The sequence below is a fragment of the Phacochoerus africanus genome, chromosome 1 (assembly GCF_016906955.1).
Source record: "Phacochoerus africanus isolate WHEZ1 chromosome 1, ROS_Pafr_v1, whole genome shotgun sequence".
NCBI classification, from domain to species: Eukaryota; Metazoa; Chordata; class Mammalia; order Artiodactyla; family Suidae; genus Phacochoerus; species Phacochoerus africanus.
Genome location: NC_062544.1, coordinates 86262135 through 86287808, shown reverse-complemented (window position 1 = coordinate 86287808; position 25674 = coordinate 86262135).

The following is a 25674-nucleotide window of genomic DNA, read 5'->3' as shown; positions in this document are numbered from 1 at the left end:
AGAATTGGTGGCAACTAAAATGTGAAGCAGACTCTGTGATCTGTTGGACGAAATACTCCCACCTGAGCACCCTCCCTCAACAGCAGGATAATTCTCCTCTCCTTGCAGTTCAGGGCTCCTTTTTTTCAAGGAAAGGAATGCAGAATTTTCAGATATCCACTGTGACTCTTTGACCCCAAGGAGGAACTCTTAAGATTCCTTTTATGTGTAATTGGCTTCCACTTTCCCCAAACAACATGTGGATCACTATCCCTGCCTTCCATAAAAGCATTACCTATGCAGTATTAATCAGAGTTTGCAAGTCAAATATTAAGATCATTCCTTGGGGTAATCCAGTGGTACAACTTTGCCATTTTATTTTCCCCTTTGCAACTCTAACTAGACAAGGGAGACTGAAACATTGAGCTAGGAATTATTTATTTAAAGCTACAATCCACCACACACAGACTCAGGATAAAGATTGCTCACTCTCCTTTATAATAAAAGTGGCATCTTAATGTAGAGCAGTGTGGGGCCTCAACCTTGCCTGTGGGCCAGCTCTTACATCCTCCCATGTAGCCTGGCATTTGCCCTCTAGCATTCCCATGTTACTTGGCTCCGAATGGAAGTGCTCTTAATTTCAGATGATTTATTGGGGACAAGTGGGAGGCCCAGCTGATCTCAGTCTGTTTGTATTTGGCTTCCTGTGTCTCAGGGGTGATTTGAAGGCGATATCTTCTGTTGTAAAAGAGCAATAGGAAAAGGAGAAATGCCCACCTGCTTTGGGGAAAGAGCTCGCTGGTGTTTTACGCAGCTGCAGGGTGCCATTTTCTGTAGTAATGGAAAGAATTGAGTCTGAGGACAGCAGCTACATCATGGGAGATTTGTGCAATTCCTGTCAGGTTATTTGTTGAGGGCAGTTCTGTTGCATTGTTCAAAGGACAGAGGGTTAGTCCTAGTGGCTCCAACAGTGGTGACAGTGTCATGGACCGTCTCTCTGTTGTCCTGCTCCTATAGCATTCATTTCTATTACAACATGCTCCAACAGGAATTATACTATTTTTATGTTTGCTTCCAGCATTGGTTTATGAGCTCCTCATAGGAAAGGGACTATGTTTGCATTCAACTGATTCTTCATTGTGCCAAGTAAATAATATATAGTCAAGAAAAATGTTAAGGGAATGAATATGTGTGTGAATGAATTAAAACTTTTTCAGCTGAAGTAACTGTATCCTTATGAAGAAAGGTGTTGTATTTAAATAGCGGCATTTGATGAGGGATATTTTTCATGACCCCTTACTACCAGTTCTCTTTACACAGATTGTCAAATGAAAAAATTAAAGCAGCACTGTCCAATATAACTTTCTGAAGTAATGGGAATGTTTTATATCTGGGCAGACCTGTATAGAAGCCACTAGCCACTTGAACACTTAACATATGTCTAGTGCGACTGAGAAACTGTATTTTAATTTTTAATTAATTTTAATTACATTTAAATAGCCACAGATGCCATATAGCTACCATATTGCATAGTACAGATCTAGAGAGATCTTTAGAAAAGGAAAAAAATGTCTCCTGATCTTTGATTTTTTCAGAAGGAAAATACATGTGTGTGTATGTGTGTGCATACATGTAAGTGGTGTATGTGCGTATATGTGGTGTGTTACAAGTGGTTAACATCATGTTCATTATCATATGACAAAATATGTTAGGAGTATGATCTTTGGAATAAGGCAAACTTCAGTTTGAGTCTTTGGCTCTTCTGCTTACTAGTTATGTGACCTTGAATAACTCACTGTTATTATTGGCAGAAAAAATTGCCCTGCCTGCTGAACATGTCAGGATAAAAACTTAAGTTTTTTGGAGAGCGTATGGTAGGATGCAACTCTAAAAATGAGTTGCTGATGAGGATCCTGGTCCATCCTGGCTACAGGGAACATTAACAGAGTGATGTTATCAAGATGGTGACAGTCATTTCTGACTCCAGTCCCCTTCATAAGAAGACCAATTAGGATCTACCCAGAGAAAAAACACCATTGTGAAAATCCCTGAAAACAGGGATGAGGCCAAAGCATACCTTGGACTTCAGAGACTGAGAAGGACTGGGTAAGAAGGAATATAGGAGTGGTTACAGTCTGACAGCTTTGGTCAGCTTCCCCTAGGTCAGCTCAGCACTGCACTAAGAGGGCTCCTATGGTTTCTCCATTGGGAAAACAGTGAATCCAAGGGGGACATCCAGCTCACTAACAATTGTAAGATGCTTTCTGGGAAACCCACTCAAGACTTGAATCACAGGAATCACTGGGGTCTTTTGCAGGTCTCCATCATTGGGGATCAGATAGTGATGGAGAAGGAGGCGGAGGTTATAGTAACTCCGCACCCAGATCTTAGCACTCAGGTCTTGCTGAACAATATTCCTGATAGCAGCAGAGCTCATAAAAAGACCCCAGCCAGTGGCTCTGGCCATTTGCAGATCCAAGCAGGTGGCCCTATCTAGCCAAGGAGCACAATTAGCAATTCTGCCTAAATTGGGTCCTCAGTCAAAAGGCCATATTGGCTATAGATTCCAGTCTATTGCCCCTCCTAGGCAGGAAACCCAATTTTCAGCCTTGCTCAAACTGCTGTCAAAAACCTCCCAACACAGAAAAGTCCAATACCAGATGGTTTCACTGGTGAATTCCACCAAACATTTAAAGAATTAATGCCAATCCCTCTCAAACTCTTCGAAAAAATTGCGAGGAGCAAACACTTCCAAACTTATTATATGAGGCCAGCATAACCCTGATACCAAAGCCAGATAAGGATACTACAAGAAAATAAATCTATGGGGCCAATGTTTCTTATGAATGTAGGTGTAAAAATCTTCAAGAAAATGATAGCAAACCTAATTCAATGTCACATTAAAATGGTCATACACCATGATCATGTGGGACCATCCTTGTGATGTAAAGATGGTTTGTATACGCAGATCAATAGGGTTTTTTTGTCTTTTTTTTGCCTTTTTTTTTTTTGCCATTTCTTGGGCCGCTCCTGAGGCATATGGAGGTTCCCAGGCTAGGGGTCTAATCAGAGCTGTAGCTGTCAGCCTATGCCAGAGCCACAGCAGTGCAGGATCCGAGCCATGTCTGCGGCTCATGGCAATGCCAGATCGTTAACCCACTGAGCAAGGCCAGGGATCGAACCCACAACCTCATGGTTCCTAGTCAGATTCGTTAACCACTGCACCACGATGGGAACTCCCAATAGCTTTGATACATTGCATTAATATAAGATTAAAAGCATATTATCATCTCAACAGAGGCAGAAAAAACATGTGACAAAATTCAACATTCATTCATGATGAAAATGCTCAACAAATTGAGTATAGAGGGAACATACCTCAGCAAAATAAAGACCATCTATGACAAACTCACAGCTAACACCATAGTCAATGGTGAAGAGTTGAAAGCTTTTTCTCTAAGATTAGGAAGAAGACAGAGGTGCCCATTCTTAACCACTTTTATTCAACGTTAGTAATAGGGAGTTCCCTTCATGGCTCAGTGATTAACAAACCTGACTAAGATCCATATATGTGGGTTCGCTCTCTGGCCTTGTTCAGTCAGTTAAGGATTTAGCATGGCAATGGGCTGTGGGGTAGGTCACAGACATGGCTTGGATCCCATGTTTCTGTGGCTGTGGCCTAGGCCAGCATCTGTAGCTCCGATTAGACCCCATGATATGCCATGGGCATTGCCCTAAAAAAAAAAAAAAAGGCAAACCAACAAACAAAAAAAAACCCCAAGAAAACAAAGTAATAGAAGTTCCAGCCATAGAAATCAGGTAAGAAAAAGAAATGAATAGCATTGAGAACTTTGTCTAGATACTCATGTTGCAACAGAAGAAATGCTGGGGGAAAAATGTAATTGTAATGTATACATGTAAGGATAACCTGACCCCCTTGCTGTACAGTGGGAAAATAAAAAAAAAAAGAAATGAAAGGTATTCAAATAAGAACAGAAGAAGTAAAATTGTCTCTGTTTCCAGAGGATATTTTCTTATGTATAGGAAATCATAAAGACTCCACCTAAAAAAATCCTAAAATTTGTATGGAAACAAAAAGATATCAAAAAGCTAAAGACATCTTGAGAAAGGACAAAGCTGGAAATATCACACTTTTCTGATTTCAAACAATGTTATAAGATTATAGTAATTAAAACAGTAAGGTACTGGCGTAAAACAGACACACAGACCAATGGAAAAGAATTGAAAGCCCAGAAGTAAATCCATGCACATACAGTCAACAAATATTTGAGAAGGGAGCCAAGATTACCCACTGGGTAAAATATGTTCTTCAATAAATGGTGTCAAGAACTCTGGATAGTCGCATGCAAATGAACGAAACTGGACACTATGTTAAACTACTCATAAAATTAAGTTGAGATAAAGATTAAACATGAAGGAGTTCCTGTCATGGCACAATGTAAATGAATTGACTAGAAACCATGAGGTTGTGGGTTTGATCCCTGGCCTTGCTCACTGGGTTGAGGATCTGCTGTTGCCATGAGCTGTGGGGTAGGTTGCAAACATGGCTCGGATCCTGCATTGCTGTGGCTGCGACATAGGCTGGCAGTTGTAGCTCCAATTTGACCCCTAGCCTGGGAACCTCCCTATGCCATGGGTGTAGTCCTAAAAAAAAAAGAAAAATTAAGCATGAGACTAGAAAGCATAAAATTCCTAGAAGAAAACATAGAGAAGAAGCTCTTTGACATTGGTCTTGATATGACACCAAAAGCCCAGCAACAAAAGCAAAATAAACAAATGGGAGTGATTCAAACTAAAAAGCTTCTGTACAGAAAAATAAACAATCAACAAAATAAAAAGGCAATGCACACAGTGGGAAAAATATTTGCAAGTTGCATATCTGATGAGGAGTAATATTAAAAATATGTAAGAAATTCATACAACTCAATAGCCAAAAAAAAAAAAAACATCCAACATAAAAGTGGGCAGAGGAACTAAATAGATACTTTCCCAAAGAAGATATGCAAATGGCCCACAGGTATATGAAAAGATATTCAGCATCACTAACCATCAGGGAAATGCGAATCAAAATCACAATGAGATATCACCTTGCATCTGTTAGAATGGCTGTTATTAAAAAGTCAAGAGATAACAAGTGTTGGAGGGGAAGAGAAAGAGAACTGATGTGCAGTGTTGGTAGGAATGTAAATTTATACAGCCACTATAGAAAATAATTTGGAGATTTCTCAAAAAAAATTAAAAATGGAAATACCATATAATCCAGCAATTCCACTTTTTGGTGTATATCCAAAGGAAGTTAAATAAGGGTCTTGAAAAATATACCTGCACTCCTATGATCATTGCAGCATTATTCACAATTGTCCCAGAATGGAAGAACACTAGTGCCCATTAATGGATGCATGAATAAAGAAAATTTTTTATATATATAATGGAATATTCATCAACCTTAAGAAAGAAGGAAATTCTGCCATTTGCAACAACATGGATGAGAGGAGAGCATTATGCTAATTGAAACAAATAAAAAAGAGGAAGACAAATACTGGAGTTCCTGTCGTGGCGCAGTTGTTAACGAATCCAACTAGGAACCATGAGGTTGGGGGGTTGATCCCTGGCCTTGCTCAGTGGGTTAAGGATCTGGTGTTGCCATGAGCTGTGGTGTAGCTTGCAGGTGCGGTTTGGGTCCCGTGCTGCTGTGGCTCTGGTGTAAGCCGGCAGCAACAGCTCTGATTAGACCGCTAGCCTGGGAACCTCCATATGGCCCTAGAAAAGGCAAAAGGACAAAAAGAAAAAAAAAGAGAGAGAGAAAGACAGATACAGTATGATCTCACTTCTATGAGGAATTTAACGGCAATGAAACTTATAGAAACAGAGTAGGTTGGCGGTTACCAGGGTTGTGTGAAGGGGAAGAATAGATAAAAGTGGTTAAAGTATACACACTTCCAGTTCTAAGATGAATATTTCTGAGAATGTAATGTACATTGTGGTGATTATAGTTAACAATACTATATTGTATGTTTGAATGTCGCTGAGAGCAAAAAGTTCTCTCCTCCCCCCACAAATTTTAACTATGTGAGGTGATGGATATGTTAATTAACCTTATTGTAGTAAAGTAATCATCACATTTTACCCTGTAAACTTACACAAGTTATGTGTCAATTATATCTCAATAAATAAAGCTGGGAAAAAATTTTTAGAAAGGGGCTGCTGGTAATTTGCCCTGCCCGTCCAAATACATGTATATTAGACTCCAAAGATATATAGCATTTTTTTTTTTAGCTTATGAAAACATCTGTCACTTGTTCTGATTGCCATGTTTCCAAGTTAATGTCTCTGGAAAAGCAGTCATTTCATCTTTTGTGAGAGAATAGAGTCAAGAGTGTTTGGTGCATTTTTGGAATTTACGCTGGGAATGGTAAACTTTCAGTATAAAAAGCGTGAAAAGAGAAACGGAGAAGGGAAAGAGGAAAAGAGCTTCAAGATGTAAGAACTCAACTGAATGCTTGTTTTGGTTCTTTGTTTGTTCTGTTCAATATCATAAATACTGGTATCACTCCTGGGTTCAGTGGAAACGGTATTAATGCAGGGAAGAGTCCTATATCCTTAGATCTGAATTCTCATTTGGTAGTTAATTATGAGTCTTTGGTCAAGTTATTTTTAACCTCTTTCAATATCAATTCTCCATCATTAAAATAACCCTTTAATTGTAGGGTTCAGAAATTATGAGGACAGTGGCTAGCACATAATAGGCACTTAAAAATCTATCTCTCCTTTTTCAAACCACTACTAGCATTTTCCCAGTTTCCAATCTTCCCTGGATTTAAGGGAGCAGATTATATGGATAATCAGATTTTCACCTTACTTATCCTTTACAAAAATCTGACAAATTTGGATTTACATTTTCTTTGTGTATATGTGTGTTATTTCTTACAGCTGTTTATTTTTAATTTTTTATTAAAGCATAATTAATTTTCAGTTTTACATTTTCTTAATTTCTGTCTTGAGATCAACCAATCTGATGAATATGGGAGCTAAAAGACAGATATCCTAAGGAAACTATCAGTTTTTACCATATGCAAAATCAATGAAAATTCTGTTCTTCTACTGTATTTTCCCCCTACATTATTGTGCACATATGCTATTAAACCAATACAGGGAACAGATTTTTATTTTTAAAAGGCACTAAACTATGGTTTAGGTTTCATTGTCCCCAATTGGATAGCTTGGACAAACATTCTCTCTGCCTTCTGACCCTTAGGACATAGAAATGAACCAGCTAGATCTGAGCTAATGAAAGCAGCAGCTCGGGAAACCCACGTGACTTCCAGACTGTGATCATCCCACAGAAAATCATGACTGATACACCAGCCTCATGCTCCCAGGTCCTTTTAAAGTGAAGAAGGATTGGGTTGAGTGCCCTTTTCTTGCATGTGCTTTTTGAGCACATCATCAGGGATCAAAAAACTTTCTCCAAATAATCTCTTTCCTTCACCAACACAAAACAATTTCCCATACAGAAACACCTGCACATTTTTAAGAACCCCTATCAACCCAAAGGGGTGGGTCCATTAATCAACTGAAGTTGACAAAAATGTTAGCATTCCTCACTACCACTCCTAAAAGCACTGTGGTTGTAGATTACTATCTCATATTTTCCCTTCATCCCTCCAGGCACCTAAAGAAACAAGTTCTTTCCATTGATATCTCTGCATCATATTCTCTCTCCTCAGCAATAATAACATATAGTTATGCTTTCGGAGAGCAAAATTAAAGGCACAAAAATTTGAACAAGTTTGAGTTTGTTGCAATAAATATTTCAGAGAGTCAAAATGAGTTCTTAAGTGCTTTATTGTGACAGATGTATTCCTATATTTTGGGGAAAGTTGTGATCACCATCAAATACATTCACAAATTTGCAGTATCTTTCCTGTTAGAGGCTGGATGCTTGACAAGGCAAGATTTTAGAGTGAAGATCTTAAAGGTTTGGCACTCTACAAGAAAATATTTGATGGTCTTCTCAGAAATGTTGGACAGGAGAAAAATATAACCTACGTAATATGGAAGTATAATATCAAAGCAGATGTAGAAGAAAGTGGTGAATAATTTTAAAAAAATATTTCTACCACTTACCATAAGGCCTGTTATGTAGCAATTGCTTGATACCTTGTGAATGGGTTAAACTGTTGAAAGATAAAAGCAAAAAAAGTGAGACTCAGGGATGAATTTAGATTTTTAAGACATTAAGCTTTGAAAAGATGATAGGCCTCCCCATGTAATTCAAAATAATATAAAAGCAATTCTGAACTGTAAAACAAGAGTAAGGAAATCCAATAACATTGCGATTTCCCCCATGGTACTTTTTAATAAGATCATAAAATAAAATCTTTCAAAATATTTTTCTAATTTTTTAGTGCCTCTGCTTTGCTGGTATCCTAAACATGTGCTTAGTTTCCTATTCCTACAGGTTAATCTAACCCTAAGGGGTTGGTAGCCTTTTACCTAGAGACTCGTTTGCTCCTTTATTCCACAGACTTTTATAGAAGGTCAGTTATTGGAGAGACTTCATAGAAAGAGTCAAGTTACTCCTCTGGAAGGGCTCAAAATCTAGTGGAAGAAATAAAGATTCACTTAGAACAATGTGGTGAACATTACAAATTTCTGAGCAGGATTCAACAGGAGCAATAGAAAAAAGCCAACTCTGCAGATGTCAGAGAGGCTTTGACAGAGATGAACCTGATATGGATCTGGACCACTGACAGACATGGAGAATAAGGGGCGTTCTAGGTATGGGACTGGGTGTGGGGTCCTCCAAGAAAGGAACACACGAATGGAACCAGAGGAACTTCAGTTGGCTATAGCTTCAGAAGCAAAGGATCTCAGACCTACTTTGACCTACTTTCTTCTCCCTTGTCCCTTTGTTCTCAGGTTTGGCACTTTTATAATCTCTCTCATATTCTGTATTTTTTTTAGGGCTGCGGATATTCTAGAGCTGCCTGATTTGTTCATAAATCATTCTAAACCATTGCTCACCCCCACAGTTAGGACCTTCATAGTGGATTATAGCCATCTTATGACTTGACAGATTGTATTTAAATAACTGGTAATATTCCACATTTCCTTTTACCTTGGTTTGTTCAAGCAATCCCCTTTGTGATTAGAAAATAGTCAGAGAAATCCTTCCCTCTATCCACATTTATTATGTCAGATTTATGTAACTATAACACTCCTCTTAATTCGATGTGTGGATCCTGGGTGTGGGGGGAGGACATGCACAGATTTAAGTGATACACTGGTGCCTCAGTGTCTGAGCACCTAAATGAATCTGGGGACTGTTACAGAGCTAATTGGCAGGTGTCGTCCATCACAAATGCAACGATCTCCCAAGCCTCAAGAAATAGCCATCTCATGGGATCCCTCAGAAGAAACATTCAGAGGTGTCTCCATCCTATTTGTTAATTATGAATAGTAGATTGTCATAATAATGAGAGTGGGCTAAATTAAGAGGGATATGGAGACAGAGATAGAAGAGTGTGGAAGAGATGCCTGGCATGTATAAGCATCAATAAAACTTTGTTTCTTTGAGCATAGCCTGGAAGTTTCCCTGTGAGGAAAGGTGGGCATCACACATCCTCATATTCTCAGTGGAAGATGGGTCTTTCTGTTATCTGGTCTCAAGAAAACCCCAGGTAGCTCATGGCTAGTGGGAGATGGAGACGGTATATGCATGTGAATTTGAGTTGTGTGAGGATGGAGTTCCGCTTCCAGTAAGAGAGTGCAGCCACTGGGCAAAAGATCATGGAGAACAAACAGTGCTTAGATTGGTATGACCCTGCGCAATGGTGGAGGAGTAGCAAATGGAACCAAATGTAATGATGCTCATTACATGCCAAGAATGTATACTCTTGCTAATAATTAGACAGTGGAGATGGGTTCCTTGGGTTTTAAATTGGGAAGTCACATGACCAGATCAGATTGTGTTTAAGAGAAACTCACCTGCAGTGTGAAACATAGGTTGAAGGCACTGCTAGCCACAGGATGACCTATCACAGACTATGCCAGTAGTAAAAGAGATAAGGGCACAAAATAGAAAAAAAAATGAGATGGATTCTGAATTAAGGCAGCAGAGGCATTGGGAAAGGAAGTGATAGAAAAGAATTTATGGGCACATAGAAAACAAAACAGAAAGGTATATGGTGACTTGAAGAGGGTTAGAAAAAAATCTAAAACATCCCTCCTTTGGCTTTAGTAAGTGGATGGTTGAAGGTAGGGACAAGGAACTCAAATAAGTGTTTGGAGATACAGCACAGAGAAAAGAAATGATTCTGGAGTTAACTAAAACTATATTCATCCACTTATTCACTTTGAAAATTTGATTCTTTCCTCTTATATTAGTACAAGTAGGGTCTTCTCATCATTATAGTCTTGCTAACCCTGAATTTTTTTCTTAGCCAGCTCTGTGAGTTTAAAATTTTGAGTGAGTTGCTAAGATTTAAAAATAAGAAGCATTTTACATAAAAATCTGGATTTCTGACTGCTATTGAAAAATTGAAACATCTGTGTGATGGTTAATTTTATGTGTTAACGTGACTAGGCTAAGGGATGCCCAGATAGCTGGTAAAAATTTCTGGGTGTGTCTGTGAGGGTGTTTCCAGAAGAAGTTAACATTTGAATCAGCAAACTAAGTAAAGATCACCCTCACTGATACGGCTGGGCATTATCCAAACTGTTGAGGGCCTTGAATATAACAAAGAGGTGGAGGAAGGGCCAGTTTACTCTCTACTTGAGTGGAGACACCCATCTTCTCCCATCCTTGGACACTGGCATTCATGGTTCTCAGCCCTTCAGACTTGGACTGGAACTTACACCATTGGCCCCTTGATTCTCAGGTCTTTGGGTCAGACTGGGACTTACACATCAGCACCCCCTGGCCCCAGGCTCAGATTGAATAAGACCACACGCTTTCTTGGGTCTCCAGCTTGCTGGCAGTGGGTTGTGGGATTTAGCTTCCATAATTGCATGAGCCCATTCTTATAATAAATCTCCTCTTCTATATACCTGTCTGTCTGTCTGTCTGACTGTCTGTCTGCCTATCTGTCTGTCTGTCTGTCTATCTATCTATCTATATATCCTATTGGGTCGCTTTTCTGGAGAACCCTAATAAAATATGTCTAAATCAATAGTCCCTTTAGACTGGGCATATGCTCTCCACTTTGGTTCAATTCCCACCACTCCCTATTGTCTCATCGACAGGGCTATTTCTCTCATTTATGTTTCCTGCCTGAGACCTCTTTGTAGCAGATGCTGTCGAAGCTCTACACTAATTCCTTGGTTGTCCTCAGACAGTTCAGGGGGCTTCCTGTGCCTCTCTTCCTGAGGCTCTTCTCTTCCCATAGGAGTGCAATTGGCACAGATGTAGACCAGACCAGAGAACTACTACTCCCCACCCTAATAACCACCAACCAATGAAAGATGGGAGTGTTGGACAAAGACCTCATCTTCTTTGAAACTTCAGTGAGGCAATTTTGATGTGTTTTAAAGTAGAGTCTCAGAAAGTTCCCAGCAGGACTGAGAACCCATTGTTCATGGTGGCGACCCACTCATTAACACACTTTGTCTTCACTTTCTGGAGTCACTTCCCCACACTTTCACATGCTTCCTGTGATCACCTCCAAAATAAGTAATTGCACTCAAATCCTTGTCTTGGGGTCAGTTTGGGGGGAACCCATATAAGACAGGACCTGCCACCAACTAAATTTGTCATCTCTGATTTAAACCATCTTCTGGGTCCTAACTGCTCTGCAAGAACACGTTTCAGTCTCTGATTGTCAGAGATAGAAATGACCTTAGAGGAAATGGAAGTGGAGGACCAGGAGGGACTTGTTCGAGGTCCCACAACATCATTAATTCAAAGACTTGAATGAGCTTCCCTCTCCTGACCCCCAGGCCAGTGCTCCACCCACTCCTGCAGAGGTAAGCAGTTGACAGTGCTCCCATTGGCCACATTCAGCAGCTGCCTGTTTTTGAAAACAAACTAATTGGGATACAGCTGCACCCATTTCTTTAGTGGTTGTTGAGTGTCCTGGGTGTGTTCTCACTTCCTTGGCAGAGTTGAGTAATTGAGACAGAGACCATCCAGAAGGCAAGGGTTGAAATACTTACCATCTGGGAGCAAAAACTTGCCAACCCCTGTGCTGCACTGTGGTTGTACTGGGGACATCAGGCTCCCCTGGACCCCCATATTGGTAATGTGCAATAGGAACAACTCTCCTTTTCACTTACGCTCAGTGGAGCAAAAATCACAAGCACTTCCCTTTTTATTCAACCAGCAGAGGATGTCTGTGACAGAGCCAAAGGAGCAGGGCTGCAACTCTGAGTTCTCTTGATAAATTAATTTATTATTTAAGCACATCTGCCTGTTTATCTAAAGAGGTGCGGTGGCCTCCACTTGTGTAGAGAAAAACATCACACTGAGATCTCAAGTGTCACGGCAATTAGTCAGATGGGGAAAGATGCTGTTCGCCAGTGTTCAGGGACACTGTACTTGATAATCTTTAATTTGCTCAATATTACAATTAAGGTAACTTCGAATGTGTTATAACCTTAATAATGTCAACATGTTTCCATTATCTCTGGTGTACATATTATTTTTAACCTACTTCACACGCAAGAATGTATTAATGCATTTTTTGGCTGCTGGTGAAGTGGCCCTCTAACATGCTTGTGAAGGACTTAATAACCTTGTAGAAATGTTTTCCTGATGAGTATTTTAAAATTATTGGAAAATCACTCAGTGAGGATTGAAAAAAAAATTCTACCCCATTATCTTTGGCTGGAAGATAGATGTTTATGAGGAAAGATGCAATTAACAGAAGACAGAGAAAACAAAGGTTTTGGGAACAGAGAAAGTAGAGTAGCCAGGGAAATACAGCAGAGTTAGAAGTCAAAGACTAGGGTTCTAACTCAGGCTTCACAAGTCATTAGCTGTGTGATCTTGGGAAAGTTGCTGGACTTGTCTGAGAGTTAATTTTTACATCTCTAGCTTAAAAGCACTGCCTGGTTCCCAGCTGGATTCAAATGAGGGTGTAATTAATTGATGCTGGTAAAAGAGTTGTGTAAGCTGTACAGAGCTGTGCTAATATGCATTATTATTGCACAAAGCTGGCAGCAAAAAAAAGGGGATGATGAGTGATGCTGTTTTCTATATTCATTCATTGCATGTGTTTTCAGAGGTATTTTAAGACAGTTAAATCTAAAGAGGAAAAAGAGACAGGGGTGACAATTCATTTCCCCATCTTAGAGCTGACTAGCCAGAAATGATAGATGATCAGGGCTCACTGCATCCATGCCCCTGTTCAACATGAGGGTGGGCTTTGAGTGGGAGAGAAGCAGCCTGCTAGGAAGCAACTGGAAAATGGAATTTGTGGGAGTCATATTATTTTACACCATGCTGAGAGTGGCCAATGACCGGTGGCTAGCTTTGATTTTCTTATTTTGGGATAAGAAACTTCACTAGCCTTAGGCAGTCACTCATGTCCCCTCCTCCTTCACAAACTGCTCAGAGGCAGGCATAACCCCATGCCTGGATTATTGAGGTAAACATTTATGTAACTCCAACGCTTTCCACTGGTGTGAAATTACTGATACATTGGGATCCTCCATTTTCCCTAATTAGACCAGTGAGTGAGGGATTTGCAGAAACAATTCCAGAGACTCTCACTTTAATATTAACTAATGTGCACTTGGCCTACTTTTTGATTTTCCCACTGAACATATAGGGTCAGTTTCTCATCTTGCTTGGCACCCCTGTGGAGTAAGCTCTGAGCTCAGAACTGCAGTGTTTTCAAGGGCGGTGTCTTCCCTCTCTTACCTCTCTCCTGTCCTTTGCCTTCCATGAGGATTTGGTGTATTGTCCATCCAAGTACAGAAGCTGGAGTTTCATGGGCTTTAGAACTATTTTGTTTGGCTTGTCTAATACATTCAATTAAGAAGATTGAAAATCTTCAGTTGATTTTTTTTGTATAAACCTAAGTGATCACCATGTGTGGATGTGTGTGTGTGTGTGTGTGTGTGTGTGTGTGTGTGTGTGTGTGTGCTTAACATGCACTGAATTTCAGACTTATATATTACTCTTTATTCAGACAGACTTTTGAAAAGGGAAATCAAGAACAGAAACGGAAACACTCCATAAGAATCCCAGTTAGATACAGTAAGAAGAATGACAGGTTTTGGTGTCAGATGGATTGCGTTCAAATTCTGGCTCCTGTGCCAAATTCTTTGGGAACTTCAGATAGAGAGTTATCTGAACCCCAAATTCCCTATCAATAAAATGGGGAGAAAACTTAGTTCTTAATTTGGTTCTGAGGTTATAATAATGTAGATAAATTGCTCCCCGTATCCTGGCATATAAGAGGCACTGGATGACTCAGTGTTATTGCCAGAGGACTAGTAACATCAACATACGCATTTTTTTCTGAAGGTTAATGAGATATGTAGAGATAGATAAGTGTGTTGAAAATCTGTCTATAAAAGTAAATAAAAATATTGAATCAGAGATCAAAAGAAGTGGGGTCAAAGCCTCCAAGCTGCTTTGTCTTCCCAACATTAGTCTTTCTCACCTAAAAATAAAGTGTTGGGATTCTCAGAGGTTTTTCAAATTAATCCTTCTAGAACCATGCAGACCTTGGGGTTGAACAGACACATGCTTTGGGAGGAAAAGGGAGAGAGATGAAAAAGAATGGACAGGACACTAGCCTCCCAACCCAGCTTCAACCCAAAGAGCTGTTTTTGTCTCATTTATACACCTGGCTTCTGGCTAAGATTTGGTTAGCTAAAAAAGCTTCCTCATCTAGAACTTGGCAAATGATTGGACAAGACGATCCTGAGATCACTTTCAGCTCTCATATTCTGTCAAGGTTTTGTCACCTTTTCCAAACTTTAGTTTGGCAGACTGTCAGGGTGCCGGAGGCACTGGGGAATGTCTAGGTGGTTACAGGGCAGAATCAGCTTTTTGAAAACTCTCAAGTAGGCACATAGTTTTCAGTCTCCATTTCTATGTAGAGATGGACCTGGTCGTCTTCCTCCCTCTAGCAGTCTGTCTGGCCCCTGCAGTTTCTGGGAATAGCTGCCTCTTTGCTCCACCCTGGTCTTCCATAGCCTCATAGCCCTCGGCTTGGTTTTGATGCAAACACCTAATACTATCCCTGTGCGGGTGTCCACCTCCAATTGAATTGTGGCTTAATTAGAAGAAACTACTTCATTCCCTCCTCCCCCAGGAATAGCTTTATTACTCAGAATTACAAACCTCAGAGGGAAATGCATTTCTTCAGGGGCGTCTTTTCTTGGCTTTCAAATCCCACTGCAATATCAGCTGTCTGGTTTCTCTGCCCCATAAAGCCAGATTTGAGGTCAGATGTGGAAGTGCCTGCTATGGTCATTAAATGATGTGCTTTGGGGTCAAATAGATCTACACTTTAGTCTTGCCTGCCTAGGTCCTTTGTTTCTCTACCTGTACTATTTATTTAACTTCTCCAGGTTTTTGAATTATTTTTCATATTTGCACTTTTTTGTAGTTGTTCTAAGGGTGAAGTTTTCCTAGGAGAGCCCCTAAAACCAATCACTCTTCTTCTTTTTTTAATCATCATCTTTAGTTATCAGGATTCCACCCTACACACACACACACACACACACACACACACACAAACACACACACACACACACAGTTGTACTCAAAGGCATTACTATCTTCCCAATAATAAAACAGTAAGATAGACTTTCCATCATTGCTGGTTAATAGCTACCCATTGTCTGGGCTTCTCCAATAATCTTTCTATCCATCCAAGTGTTCTGCTGTTTCTAAGTCTACTCAGGTCATAAGATGTGAGAATGGGAGCTCCCAGGCCTAGAGTCTACTCTTGTGCCCCCTACTGTCATATATGCTGAGGCTAGAGTGGCCACTCAGCAACATGTCAGGCTCTAAACTTTCTCCTCCAAAGAGGGGAAAATGTTCTTTTTCCTCACTCTTTTCTTTTGCCCTCAGGTTCATGCTTCTCTTACCATCCACTTTGGAATAGCCAGAACTATATGAAATCCTAGAAGGGCTAGATATATGCTTCACCAGAAATGAGTGAGAGAAAGTGTCCATATGGAAACATATGAATCCTCTGCCATAATTAATACCACAATCATTGTCATCACCATCATCATCATCACCATCACCACTATCACCATCACCCCACGCTACCAAAACCAGGGGTTATGACACACACTTTGCAGTCCTTAAAACAAGACAAAGATGAATCAGACTTGAAATAGCTTGGGAGATTTTATTATTCTTTTTTTTTCTTTGCTTTTTAGGGCTGGGCCAATGGCATAGGAGCCTGATCGGAGCTGCAGCTGCCAGCCACAGCCACAGGAATGCAGAATCCAAGCCATGTCTGCAACCTACATCACAGCTCAGGGCAATGTCAGATCCTTAACCCACTGAGTGAGGCCTGGGATTGAACCCATATCCTCATGGTTACTAGTCATGTTTGTTACTGTTGAGCCACTATGGGAACTCCAATTTTGTTATTCTTATGAAGAAAAAGAGACACGTATGAGACGGACCATGTAGAACTCTAAGCTTGAGTGACATTTATTTTTTTACCAAGATGTATGTAGGTACCAGTAAATCTTCCCCTTACACAATCCTTTTCACCAGTCAAGTCTTTCAACATGAAACTGAAATACCATGATATGGAGGAAATTGGGATATTATCAGGAATGACCGAATAAACCAGTTTGACCTGAAAGTTTAAGCTTAAATTTAAAAATGCTAGTGGCTTTTCCTTGTGAGATGGTTGTAGTGAATGACTCATATTAAACTAGGCATCTTGATTGTGTTTCTCTTCCCTATTTTCAGAGAAATGTTAGCTTCATATAAATCTCCTTTAGCTAATGAAAATTAAAACACTTTCAAAGACAAAGGTAAGTGCAGGGTGTAACTATATCCCTGTTTCATAGATAGGAAAAGCCGCGCAGAGGGCTTAATGTTCTTAATTCCGGAACAGTACCATTCCAGACCTTTGGTGCTTACAGGCAGAGCCCAAAATACGCCTCCAGTTCTGATTAAATAATCATAGCTAGTATGTATGAAAAGATAGCTATGAGCTACCTGCTTGGCAGCAAGATAAGATCTTTACAAACAATAGTTCCGTTAATCCCTACAGTTTTTTTCAACTTTGAAAGAAAAATGCTACTGCATCTCAGAATGGGTACACAGCTTCTCAACCACATATACGGAGGAAGTGGTAAATCGTGCTTCAACCCTGTTTGATTGACTCCAAGACCTATGCTTAAATACTAAGCTATGCTGCCTCCCACTTCCTAACCTCTTCGCTAGATGAAAGCAGTAAGATGCTGGTAATACCAAAGTTGGTTAGGGACAGCTACTCCTCTCACCCACCAGTTTTCAGCCTTTTTCTACTCCCATAATTTTATATGACTCAATTCAGTTTGATAAATGGGAACACTCACCTACCTTTCATAAACATGGTGCTCTCTTTCAGCCCTACATCCCCCAGATCCAGCTGACAAGCACCTTTTTTCTACCTTTCAAAAACACCTTTAGTTTAACCCTCTCCAAATTAGTTTAGGCACTCTTTGCCATTTCGACATTGAACTAGTTCCTACTGAGGTTTCTCTGCTGATCTTCCCTTCTTTCACCTGTAAGAAAAGTTGTTAAAGACTTTGAACAAGTTAGTTTGCCCAGTGTCCTATCTGGCACCTTCCCAGGTTATTTCTGACTTTCGTTGTCTTTTTTGACTTATTTACAACTCTTTAATTATAGAAGTGATAGCTATACAAATGCATCCAGTCCACACACATGCAAATGGAAGAAACAATTGAACTTTCTGCTCCAAAAACAAACAAAAACAAAATATACCATCACTTTTGCAATAAATTAATTTCAGTAATCCTGATTGAGCTATTTTTGTGTACTATTTTGAATTCTTCTTTGAACTAGTTGTAACATCTTCCTAGTTCTCTCATTAATTCATAAGTTAAATGCTATTTTTGAGTGTTAATTTTATATTTGTAGGAAAGTCATAGTTTTACCTTTAAAAAATAAAAAAAACTTTAACACATAATGCATCATCTTGATTTTACTATTTATCTCAATTTGGATTTCCCAGAAAGCAGAGTCTGAGGCACAAATTTAGTTGCCAAATATTTATCCAGAGGTGACACCAGAAAGTTACAATGGTTATGTGGCTCCCCAAAGGCCAAGACAGGCAGGAAGAGAAAATCAGTCAAGGGCATGTTCCTGAGTTGTTGTGGGAACTCAATCCTGCAGGAGGACTCGGAAGACCCTCTAAGGAACTATGTAGAAATATGCAACCTTAGAATTGTCACTCCAAAGTTTAAGAGGCTGGAACATTTCTCTTCCAACCACTGTCTCCTATAGATGGAAGGTTGCCCATCCCTTATAATTTTTAGTTGTACTTTCCATGGCTTTAGATTAAGCTGTGAAGCAGAAAAATGAAAACACTGTTGTGTGCACTTAAGACCTTAAGCTAGCAGAAATGTGCAGAGCTGTTTATCCTGGCTGTAATAAAATCAGATGGTCTGAGGGAATGTGGAGCAGTGTGCAAATACTACCACTATACTGCCAGTGCAATCTATCTAAACTGAAAATTGTTACATTCTATTCATTCTATTATACTCATTTTAAAACTTTTACATGATTTCTCATTGCATTCAGGGTAAAATGCAAACATATACAGCCCTTCATGTTCTGGGCCTTAATCTCACCTTTCACCTCTCTCCTTCTCATACCCTAGCTTCCTTCCATATGCTGACACTTGCTGTTTCCCCTGACACTGTGGTGATTGGTACCTGTGTTCATGGTGCTTATTTCTTTTCTCTTGTTAACCCATCTTTAGATGTCATTAGAAGTGTTACACCTACCTCCTTTTTGCTCCTCCACATAGCATGTTCATACATCATTCTTCTGTGCTTTCCTTTATCAGAGCATCAATTGCATCCTATTCCATTTGTCTCTTATCTGTAGTTGTCATGATTGATTGTAACAAGTTTGCATGAGTCAGGAAAGGCCAAGTTCTGCTGCAGTAGCAAATAACTGGGACATCTCTGTGGTTTACAACATTATTTCCCATTCACACTATGTATTGCCAATTATCAAAGTCAAGAAGAGATCCTTCATACATTGAAAAGATGGATATATGTTTGATTGCTCCCATTGATCAAATTTAAGCAGAAAATGGCCACAGCTCCAACTTAGCAGCGCTAGTTAGACACAGACCATGTTTTTGACAAGATGGCACCCCTTAGGAGTTCCCATCGTGGCTCAGTGGTTAACAAATCCAACTAGGAATCATGAGGTTGCAGGTTTGATCCCTGGCCTTTCTTAGTTGGTTAAGGATCCGGCCTTGCCGTGAGCTGTGGTGTAGGTCACAGATGCGGCTCCGATCTGGCATTGCTGTGGCTCTGGCGAGGGATGGCAGCAACAGCTCCAATTAGACCCCTAGCCCGGGAACCTCCATATGCCATGGGTGCAGCCCTAGAAAAGGCAAAAAGCCAAAAAAAGAGAAGGAATCCCTTGCATTCTCTTTACTCAGTGACATCTTCCTGGTGGGAGATAGGAATTGGGGATGGTGAGGCGGTGATGATGAATGTATGAGTAATGGTGGTGGTGACAGTGGTACCTGACATGTCTGCACACAGGGGAATATTTTCCTGGTCCTGTAGAGTCTAGACTCACTTTCCTGGTAAACACCATGTTTCGTATATTTTAGGCACAGAAATCCCCCAGCCCAAATTTCTTATCTCTAGACTCTAGTATTTTACTTGAAGTTTGTGTTTTAAAATCTCAAAATAAGTCTGTCTATTTATCTATATTCAATCATTCTCTATATTTAATTTTTACCTCTACAAGACAGAAAACAGTTAGGAGAAAACCTCCAAAGAGGAAACAGAAGGCTCATAAAGCAGAAGAAAAACTATTTTGGTAAGGAAAATATTTCCATATTATATTTTCAAGAGGTCAACATAAACAATAGTGAGTTAAAAATATTTTTTAAATTATGCATGGTGTCACTTGCCAGTGTTGTGTTAATTAATGCAAATGTAGAGCACTGCATCAGTTCTGGCTTGAATTCTACCAGTGTACATCTGTACTGTAAATATGTTACTGAATAACCCTAAGCCACTGTCAGAGATTCTTTTCTCAACTGCTAAATCCTAGAAAACCATTGCCAGCATTCTAGGCACACTTTCATATGTTCAAGCAGATCCAAAGGAGCCGATGGAAGCCTCCAGAAAAGGTGTGGCACTCTCCCATTTTTGGTATGTATAAACTCTACCACCCCAAAGTAGGCAGAGGATAGAAATAAGATCCACATTAATTGAACATCTATTAAAGAAGTGGCTTTTACACTAGCTAGATAATTCAATTTTTACAAAATAAGTATAATAAAAATGTCTGCTAAAATACTTTTGTTTTATTGAAGTGGTTGAGAACAGAATAAGTGAGGAGCAAGGATAATATTTTTTGTCAACACTTTATGTTAGGGCACCAGCCCACGATTCCCATGATTGACGTTTTTACCATTTCAAAAGGATTTCAACATTGGCAATCTTTTTGTGAGTGAACAGGAAACACACAATTAATGCTTAAGTATCCAAAACCTATTATCCCTCCACACTATTAAAGAGAAATATGTGTCTGCCAGCTTGGACCCTGAGTCTTTCTTGTACAGAATCATAAAAAGAATCAAAGGAGAGAACTGCAAGTAACTGACAATTTGCTTGAGTGTTTGACCTTGGGAACAGTAGAGGATTAGTGGTAGGAGAAAAAAAAATGAGCATATCCCAATAAGTTTTTTTTAAGTAGAGGAGAAAAAAGCCCATGTGGGTTGTTTTGGGGGGTAAGGAATATGGAATTCAAAAAGCCTTTGCAGAGAATAGAGGAAAACTTAGTACCTGACTTACATAAAAGAAAGGATTGTCAAAGTATGAGAACATAATAACATGGTGACATCAAATTATATCATTTTTGCACATTCACAAGAGCCTTAAAAATTCACCTTTTAAATTAAATGTTGGACTAGTTTTTTTTTAATTTATTTTTTATTGTTATTTTCACCAACAGAGTTTTTTTTCCCACTGTACAGCATGGGGATCCAGTTACACATACATGTATACATAATTTTTTCTCCCATTGTCGTGCTGTGTTGTAAGTATCTAGACATAGTTCTCAGTGCTACACAGCAGGATCTCATTGTTAATCCATTACAAGAGCATAGTTTGCATCCGTTAACCTCAAGCTCCCAATACCTCCCCTACCTCCCCCTCTCCCCAGGCAACCACAAGTCTATTCTTCAAGTTCATGATTTTCTTTCTGTGGAAATGTTCATTTCTGCTGTATATTAGATACCAGATATGAGTGATATCATATGGTATTTGTCTTTCTCTTTCTGACTTATTTCACTCAGGATGAGAGTCTCTAGTTCCATCCATGTTGCTGCAAATGGCATTATTTCATTCTTTTTGATGGCTGAGTAGTATTCCATTGTGTGTATATACCATTTCTTCCTAATCCAATCATCTGTTGATAGACATTTGGGTTGTTTCCATGTCTTGGCTATTGTGAATAGTGCTGCAATGAACATGCGGGTGTATGTATCTTTTTTAAAGAAAGTTTTGTCCATATATATGCCCAAGAGTGGGACTGCTGAGTTATATGGTAGTTCCATGTATAGATTTCTAAGGTACCTCCATACTGTTCTCCATAGTGGCTATACAAGCTTACATTCCCACCAACAGTGCAGGAGGGAGACACCATCAAACTCCTGGAAGAGAACATAGGCAAAACATTCTCTGACATCAATCTTATGAATATTTTCTCAGGTCAGTCTCCCAAAGCAAGAGAAATAAGAGCAAAAATAAACCAATGGGACCTAATCAAACTGACAAGATTTGCACAGCAAAGGAAACCAAAAAGAAAATAAAAAGACAACTTACAGAATGGGAGAAAATGGTTTCAAATGATGCAACTCACAAGGGCCTAATCTCTAAAATATACAAACAACTTATACAACTCAACAGCAAAAAAGCAAACAACCCCATGGAAAAATGGGAAAAAGACCTGAATAGACATTTTTCCAAGGAAGATATACAGATGGCCAACAAGCACATGAAAAAAATGCTCAACATCACTGATTATTAGAGAAAGGCAAATAAAAACTACCATGAGATTCCACCTCACACCAGTCAGAATGGCTGTCATTAATAAGTCCACAAATAACAAGTTCTGGGGGGGTTGTGGAGAATTGGACTAGTTTTTAAAATGTATTTCAGATTTAGCCCAGACCACAAAGTTACTCAGTTTTTTGTTTCTTGTTTTTTTTGCAGGTTTTTTCTCTGTGATTTACATTATCAGTATAAATTAAAAGCTCTTTTCTCTGTGGATAATGGTATTCTTCTTCTATGTGTTTCTGCTTTTCTCCAAATTTCATTAGTATGTTTCTGTTCCTGATATTTGAAGGTTTGACATCCTTGTCTCTGACTTTTTGTAGAAATAGTAAGAAAAGTAAATCATTATATTTCTATTGAGATTTTTTAAAACCATGCAAAATTCACATTTTAAATAAGACTCTAATGAACTACAATGAACTTACAGTAAACTAAACACAAATCCATTGCTGAGTTAAAATGGCAGCACGAGGAGCACTGAGATGCTCTCCTCAACAACAACAACAAAACATTAATTGGTGAATATTGCACTAAGGAAAAATACTCAAAATCTTTGGAAATTATCCTAAGGGTATGCAACAAATGAAGAAACATTTAAGAAAATTTACTGAGTTTTAATAAGAACAGCTAGAGTCTGTGAAATTTAGTAAGAATAGTGAGAGTCTGCAGGCAATCAGATTTACCCCATCCTCATTCTGGTTTAGTTTAATGGGAACTCTACTCCTGGTGGATGTTGCAACATCACAGGTCTGTCTCTCCCCTCAGCATCCTGTCTAGGGCCAAGGTTTCTCCCTGAAGAGAGATGGTATGAGCATTTATCCTCTTCAAAGTTACAGCTGATGGAATTTCTATTCAAGTCAATGTGGCCCAAGGTCTGGAACTTCTTCCACTCACTCCCCACATGTGGTGTGGGAGCTCTATCCAAGGTATTCAGGTCAAGAATATTGGGTCCTGATAACCCTCATCCTGGTTCATTCATAGGGTTACCTACTGGATCTCATGCCCCCATTTTTGAGCAGGAGCGTGACTCTGAGAAAAACTAGTCACTTTCCATTGCTCCAGCTCCAGAGCAATGATACCAAGGTTCTGCCCAAGCATAGAGACAGGCTATGAGAATGCTCCATAGCTCTCTGTAAGGAGAATAACTTTATTTGGAACAGAGAAAAACAAAATTAAAACTTCAAAAAAAGGAGGATGGCTGTCAAAAAAGCCCAGAGATTTTGATGATAAGCAATTCAAAGAAGTCTAGTAGCTCAATAAGAGCAACAAGCAAAATGGCAAAACAGCCAGAAGTTTAACAAAGAGAAGGAAAAGAGATAGTGAAGAAGCTATTTTCAGGGGGTCTGTGGAAGCCTCAAAGACAGAGTTAAAAGACTTTTTCTGAGAAGGAGTCCATTTAGTATGTAGCAGCTTAAGTCTCAGAACATTGTTAAAAATAATACAGAAAATTGGTAGCAATTAGTGAAGACTAATAACTGGGTGTATTGCAAATATAGTCAGACCAGCCAGAAGCCTATCAGGGAAATCAGGCAAAGAGGTAATCAAATATAGCCTGGCTAAAACTACTGTTATCCTAGGTATGATGGAGAGGGGAGGAAATAAGGATGACTTCATGTACATACAAGGCTGCACACTCTGAGGAGCAACAAGTCTGTACATCATAGGCAAAACAGACCTCACATAATCAGTTCAGCCAAGTTATTAAATACATAAAGGATAAAGCAAATAACAAAAACAACTTCTGGAGTAAAGAAATCAATGACCAGAGTACCTGCAATATATTATCTAAAATGTCCAATTTTCAACAAAAATATGAAATATACAAATAAATAGGAAACTATGACCCATATATGTGGGGGAAAATAAGTAGGCAATTGAAACTGCTGTGAGAGGGACTAGATGTCAGAGTTAAAATCAATGTAGCCTTTGTAAATATGTTCAAAGAACTAAATAAACCTATACCTCAACAATGAAACAAAGATGTGCATCTTTATCTTTTGATGAGATGATAAAGTCTCATCAGATAGAGAATATCAATAAAGAGACAGATTTTTTAAAGAATCAAATAGAAATTGTGAAGTTGGAAAGTAAAATAAGCAAAATGAAAAAAATCACAATAGGATTTCAACAGTAGATTGGAGCTGGCAGAAGAGACAATTAAATAATTCAAAAACATACTTTAAAAAGATATGCAACCTTAGGAACATAGTAAAGAAAAAGAATGAAAAATGAGTAAAGCCTCAGAGAAATATGGTATACTATTAAGTACAATAACATAAGCCTAAAGAGAATACCAGTAAAATAGGTGAGAGAGAAAAGAACAAGTTTATTTAATAAACAAAGGAAGCCTTCCCAGATTTGATGAAAAATGTTAATCTGCACATCCAGAAAATTTAGGAAACTTCAAGTAGGATAAATTCAAGTAAGTCCACAACTAGACATATCATAGTAAAAATGTTGAAAGACAAAGATGAAGTTTTGAAAAGAGTAAGAGGGAAAATACTCATCATGTACAACTGAAACCCAAAGGTTAACAGATGACTTTTCATCAGAAACAGCAAATGCCAAAAGGAAATTTAAAGTGCTATTATTAAGAAAAAATTATCAGCCAAGAATTTTATATCCAATGAAACTATGTTTCAAAGATTAAAATAAAGATACTCCAAGATAAACAAATTTGAAAGAATCTGTTGCTAAAAGACCTGCCTTACAAGAAATACTAAAGCAGATTCTTTTGGTTGAAAGCAAATGATCCCAGACATTTAATTGAACACCTATGAAAAAAACAAAGAGTAACAGTAAATATAATTATGTAACACAAAACTACACACGTATATATGTATATATGTATTTGTATTCAGGGATCTTTAACATATAGAAATGTAATATATTTGATGATAGAAGTGTTAAAATGTGGGCAGGAATATAGCTGTATTGGAGTAAGAAAATGACACCAGGTAGTAAATAAAATCAACAGGAATAAATGAAACAGAAAAGGTAAATAAGGTTAACATAAAAAACTCTACAAATAATGGTCATTATTTTCTCTCCTTAGCTTCCTTAAAGGACATAACAATAAGAATGTATTGTGCTTGTAACATATATGGATATAGCATATCTAATAACTATAGCATAAGAAAGGGAAGTAGAGGAATAGCATCTATAAGTAAAGTATTTCACTGGAATTATGTCAGTAAAAATCTAAAATAGATTCTTGTAATGGAGTATAATTAAGACTCCAGAAATAAACCTTTGCACTTAATGGTCAATTGATCTTCAACAAGGATGCTAAGATAATTCAAGGTGAAAAATTACTATTTTCAAAAAAATGTTGCTGGAAAAATTGGATATCCATGTGTTAAAGAAAGAAGTTCAGGGAGATCCAGTTGTGGTCTGGTGGGTTAAGAATCTGACTAGTATCCA